We start from the raw sequence: 6,550 nt of genomic DNA on the forward strand, positions 1-6,550 counted from the left end.
CTAGGTGTACCCTCATATGCTCACGTGCCTGACATTCCAGAAGCTTCACAAGACCAAGGTGGAGCCACTGGAATGTTTTAGGTGGAGAAATGACACACTGTGACTCACAGGAGCAGGACCACTGTGGAGAGAACAGTCACGCAGCAGGTCATGGGACAGTGCTAGAGCCACAATTTGGGAGTGACAGGGTGGTGGGGACTAAGGGGAGAGGAGCGCCTGAGGGATGAGTGGGATGGAGGGAAGGGCTGGAGAAGCAGGAGGTGAGGAAATGGAGCAGAGGGAAAGAATTCGAAAGGAGCAGAATTCTTAGGTTTAAACACTTGTTTAATAGATTTTTAATACATCCATCTACAGAGCCTCGCTGGGTGTTCTTTGCAGTTGACCTTTAATACCTTATGTGGGTCTGCCCGAAAACTAATTGTTTTTACGTTAATCAGATTTTAAAAATACTAAGTGTTCCTATAAAATATACACAACACTTAGATGTGGATACTTCCTAAAAACAGGCAGTGCATGAGCACTGGTGAGGGGCACTGTGACTGCATTGAGTGCTTGCCACTGTGAGGTGAATAAAGTCCGTACTGGCTCCTGGTTGCAACATAAAATAACACAGTGGTTGTTTTGTATTAGGAGATGTCCTGGACTCACAAAGAAACGCAGGGCTATGGAATGAAGGTAAATATAAAATACTACAAGCGGGAGTCACAGATACATTGTCTGTGAAAGTGAAACTTAGGAGCTTTGTGAGTCCTGTTGTAATGCTTTTAGACACATTTATATGTCAAGGGACCAAAGTCACATTTTCTACCGATTAGATCCTGATCATTCAGGGATTACCAAGATTCTGCTACTCACTGTAGTTAACAAACAAAAAGCAAACTGGTGTCCGTTCTATCTCATGCACTCAGGCGCAACTTTTCCAGATTTAAAGAGAAAGAAAAAAGAAAAGAAAAAAAAGTCCTGTCTCTACACCTCCATTCCCAGGGCAAGCTCAATCTCTGGCACCAAGCTCTCTGGGGTGATTTTTCTTCTAGAAGAGTCCACTGGGACAGGTAAGGAGTAGGAGGCAGGGAGTCCAGTTCTGGGACGGGGAGTCCGTGATGAAAAGTGAAGAGAGACGGACGGGGCCCATGCCGTGTGTTTCTCCCTGGTTTCTCAGACAGTTCCTGGGCCAAGACTCAGGGAGACATTGATACAGAGCGCTTGGCACAGGAGGAGCGGGGTCAGGGCGAAGTCCCAGAGCCCCAGGCATGGCTCTCAGAATCTCAGGCTCAGAAAGCGGTGTGTAGATTGGGGAGACCCAGCCTTGGGGATTCCCCATCTCCGAAGGGTTTCTCTCTCCCTCTCTCAACCTGCGTCTGGTCCTTCTTCCTGGATACTCACCGGGCAGCCCCAGTTGTCACTCCCATTGAGTGTCAGGTTTCTAGAGAAGTCCATCAATGTAGCCACGGTCCGGTTCTAAAGTTCCCACGCACCCACCAGGACTCCGATTCTCCCCAGTCGCCAAGGATGGGGTCATGGCGCCCCGGACCCTCCTGCTGCTGCTCTTGGGAGCCCTGGCCCTGACCCCGACTTGTGCGGGTGAGTGCGGGGTCGGGAGGGAAACAGCCTCTGTGGGGAGTAGCTAGGGGTCCGCCCGGCGGGGGCGCAGGAACCCGGTTGCGGTGCCGGGAGGAGGGTCGGGAGGGTCTCAGCCCCTCCTCGCCCCAAGGCTTCCACTCCTTGAGGTATTTCCACACCGCCACGTCCCGGCCCGGCCGCGGGTTGCCCCCGCTTTATCTCCATGGGTTAAGTGGACGACACGCAGTTCGTGCGGTTCGACAGCGACGCCGCGAGTCCTAGGATGGAGCCGCGGGCGCCGTGGATGGAGCAGGAGGGGCCGGAATATTGGGAGAAGAAGACAGGGACCGCCAAGACCAACGCACAGTTTTACCGAATGAACCTGCGGACCCTGAGCGGCTACTAGAACCAGAGCGAGGCCTGTGAGTGACACCGGCCGGGGGCGCAGGTCACTACCCCTGCACATCCCCCACGGACAGTCCGGGTCTCCCCGAGTCTTCGGGTTCGAGATCCACCCCGAGGCCGCGGGACCCGGAGACCCTTGACCGGGGAGCAGCCTAGGAGCCGTTACCCGGTTTCATTTTCAGTTTAGGCCAAAATCCCCGCAGGTTGGTCGGGGCGGGGGCGGGGCTCGGTGGGCAGGGCTGACCGCGGGCGCAGGGCCAGGGTCTCACACCATCTAGAGGATGCCTGGCTGCGACAAGGGGTCCGACGGGCGCCTCCTCCGGGAGTATCACCAGCTTGCCTACGACGGCAGGGATTACATCGCCCTGAACCAGGACCTGTGCTCCTTGACCGCTGCAGACAGGGCAGCTCAGATCACCCAGCTCAAGTGGGAAGCTGCCGGCGAGGCGGAGGTTCATCGTCACAGGGGTAGGTACCTATTCGATGTGATATGTTTTTCCTCTCTACTCTCAGACCCTCAGCCAGTATCACTATTGGCATTCCTGATCCACTGGCTCACAATTTTAGCACATTATCTGCCCGCGGGACACACCCTAGAGGGAAGGGGATGAAGCGTGGGCCATGAGCAAGGCATCCCCTGGTCATATCACCACCTCACCTCCCAGGGCCTGCCAGCCACACTGAGTCATAGACAGGTCTCTACAGACACACTTTAGTACCAGTTTGGATGAAACCCTCTGAGGAATGGGGGCCATCTTTCAGGATGTGCTGCACATATTAAATCAAAGACGTCTCTATGGTGCTGTTTACAGAAGGAAGAGTATGTGGGTCCAAAAACCAAGAAGTTGAAACAGGTGTGGCTCCATGTCTCATCTCTTCTATTCACCCTCAGGGTGATTTTGCACTTCTCATCTCCAATATCGGGGCTCTGCAGGGGAAGAGGTCCTGGTTTCCCAAAGGGGGCACCCTGGCAAGGAGACAAATGAGAGTCCATGGAACTACACATTATGGGTGCCCCCAGGGATGTTTGACTAGTATGTGTCCAGACACAAGCAGGTGAGAAGAGGAGGAGGCAGGGCTGCTATCACACAAGGAAGGCAGAAGTGTGTGTGGAAATAAGAGATCCACTTGGAGGCCTTATGGTTCCCCTTGTCCTGTTGTAAGTGTGAGCAGAATCATCCAGCAACGCAGCCTGAGAGGGTTTGATATTCAAGAGCCCAGAACCCTCAGGAAGGAAGGATTGAGTGATACACCTAGATAATGTCCCAAGGCTCCGCTCCTGTGCTCTGACATCCTCAGAAGGGTTAGTGCAGAAGCCCTGCTTCCCATGGGCTGTTCCCAGCCAATGACCGGTCACAGCAGGCGCACTAAGACAGGCCATTACTGGGAGACACGGGACTCCTCTGATGGCCAACTGTGGCTGGAGGACTCCTCCATGGCCTTGCTCAACCCTCCTTAGATTGCCTGTGCTCTAGGATGTGTCGAACAAACCTTCTCTCCTTCGTCCAGCACTTGGGGTCACACTTGCATTGTGGTGTGCTGCCTTTTCCAGGGATTTCTGGCTCGCTTCGCATATTCCCTTACAGGTGTGTCCTCTCATAAAATGCCACAGACTTGAAGCTCATCTTGGCATCTGCTCCTTGAAGAACTTGGACTAAAAATTATTTCCATCTGCACATCAATAACTCTTACTTATTTCAACTTGTAAAATCCTTCTCTTTGTCCAACTTCTGCCACCCCCGTAGAATCTATTTTACTTGTGTTTGTAGTATCTCTTTGTGTTAATGGATATTTGTTCTATTAAGCTACTAAATTTTGAGGTAGTTTGTGACACAGCACTTGATAACTATTAAGGCTTTCTTTTTTTTTCTCGAGATGGAGTCTCACTCTGTCGCTCAGGCTGGAGTTCAGTGGCTCAATCTCGGCTCACTGCAAGCTCCGCCTCCCGGGTTCACGCCATTCTCCTGCCTCCTGAGTAGCTGGGACTACAGGTGCCTGCCACCACGCCCGGCTAATTTTTTGTATTTTTAGTAGAGACAGAGTTTCACCATGTTAGCCAGGATGGTCTCGATCTCCTGACCGCGTGATCCGCCCATCTCGGCCTCCCAAAGTGCTGGGATTACAGGCGTGAGCCACCGCACCTGGCCAAGGCTTTCTTAAGTTTCCATTATTCCATGGATATTATCTACACATCTTTTAATACCTTGCATTTTAATAACAGCCATATTTGCCGTTTCCAACCATTTCCTCCTATTCTTTTTTGAACATTTTTATTTTGTCTTTCTGTCCTTCCTTCCTTTTTTCCTCCTTTCCTCCCTCAGAGCTTTCTCCCTCCATTTTTTTCATAAAACCTAAGTGTTTAGGCTAAAAGGAAGCATCACTTGAACCTAATGCTAAAAGTATAATGCCATAATTTATAATATAAAAGTAAAGAAAAGGAAGTTATTAATTGAATATGAAGAAAATGTCTAGGGTGATTCTGCAGCCAAGACAGTGGCTTTTAATATTTAATCTCCTCCTTCAACTGAATGTTTTCAGAACACACGAGCAACATGAGCTCTTTCCCATTCTTGGTACAAGCACTTGAGAAATCAAATTAGCCTTATCTAGTCTGATTAATATCCATACACCATGCAATCCCACCATCTGCCTCCTGATCATACACTCTGGGGACATTCTTGGCTATGTGTCCAGGAGACGTGTAAAATGGAATGTCTTATAAAACTACAATAATACAGACAGTGTGACAGTGAGAGACACAGAGATCAATGAACAGAAGTGAGAATCTAGAAAGACATTCTTACATTTTTTGTCAATTGATCATCAATAAAGTTGCATAGGTAATACGAAGTGACACTTATCACCACATAAAATATAAGCTCGTCTAAAACACCAAAAGCAACGGCAACAAAAGCCAAAATTGACAAATGGGATTTAATTAAACTAAAGAGCTTCTGCACAGCAAAAGAAACTACCATCAGAGTAAGCAGGCACCTACAGAATGGGAGAAAATTTTTGCCATCTACTCATCTGACAAAGGGCTAATATCCAGAACCTACAAAGAACTCAAACAAATTTACAAGAAAAAAACAACCCCATCAAAAAGGGGCTGGGCAAAGGATATGAACAGACACTTCTCAAAAGAAGACATTCATACAGCCAACAGACCCATGAAAAAATGCTCATCATCACTAGCCATCAGAGAAATGCAAATCAAAACCACAATGACATACCATCTCACACTAATTAGAATGGCAATCATTAAAAAGTCAGGAAACAACAGGTGCTGGAAAGGATGTGGAGAAACAGGAACACTTTTATGCTGTTGGTGGGACTGTAAACTAGTTCAACCATTGTGGAAGATAGTGTGATGATTCCTCAAGGATCTAGAACTAACAGTACCATTTGACCCAGCCATCCCATTACTGCGTATAATACCCAAAGGATTATAAATCATGCTGCTATAAAGACACATGCACATGTATGTTTATTGCGGTACTATTCACAATAGCAAAGAGTTGGAATCAACCCAAATGTCCATCAGTGACAGACTGGATTAAGAATATGTGGCACATATACACCATGGAATACTATGCAGCCATGAAAAAGGATGAGTTCGTGTCTTTTGTAGGGACATGGATGCAGCTGGAAACCATCATTCTCAGCAAACTATTGCAAGAACAGAAAACCAAACACCGCATGTCCTCACTCATAAGTGGGAACTGAACAATGAGATCACTTGAACACAGGAAGGGGAACATCACACACCAGGGCCTATTGTGGGGAGGGGGGAGAGGGAAGGGATAGCATTAGGAGATATACCTAATGTAAATGACGAGTTAATGGGTGCAGCACACCAACATGGCACATGTATACATAGGTAACAAACCTGCACGTTGTGCACATGTACCCTAGAACTTAAAGCATAATAAAAAAAGAAAAAATATATAAGCTCAAACAAATTAGAGACCTAAACAGCTAAAATTTATGAGTTAAAACTATCAAATTTCTGAAAGAAAATATAGGAGAAAATTTTTGTGACATTGGGTAGTCAGGCAAAAGATTCTTAGATAAAATACCAAAAACATGATCTACAAATGAAAAAAGAGAGAGAGAGAGAAATTGGGCTTAGTTAAAATTTAAAACTTAAGTGCTTCAAAAGACATTATTGAGAAAATGAGAAGACAAGCCATAGATTGAGGGAAAAATTTTCACAGTTTATCACAAATTACATTTGTGATGAAGAACATGTATCCAGAATATAAGACAAGTTCCTAAACTCAATGTACGAAGAAGAGCAACTCAACCAAAAATGAGCAAATCATACAAATATACACAACTGACTTCTACAAAAGCACAAAAGCAATTCAATGAAGGAAGGAGCGCTTTCCCAACGAATGGTGCTGGAACAACTAGACAACCACAGTGGAAAAAAATAACCTGAGCCCAAACTTCATGCTTTATACAAAAAATAACTCAAAATGAGTCACAAGCTTTAATGTAAAACACAGAGTTAAAATGGCAAACATTGAGCCAGGTGTGGTATCACAGGCCTGTACTCTCAGCTACTCGGGAGGCTGAGGTA

General features: G+C 47.0%; 1 pseudogene; it reads left to right on the forward strand.

The window, feature by feature from the left end:
• Positions 1 to 1,517: 1,517 nt before the first annotated feature.
• Positions 1,518 to 2,894, forward strand: LOC140708853 (saoe class I histocompatibility antigen, A alpha chain-like; annotated as a pseudogene).
• Positions 2,895 to 6,550: the final 3,656 nt, after the last annotated feature.

This window comes from Chlorocebus sabaeus, chromosome 17 (genome assembly GCF_047675955.1).
Source record: "Chlorocebus sabaeus isolate Y175 chromosome 17, mChlSab1.0.hap1, whole genome shotgun sequence".
NCBI classification, from domain to species: Eukaryota; Metazoa; Chordata; class Mammalia; order Primates; family Cercopithecidae; genus Chlorocebus; species Chlorocebus sabaeus.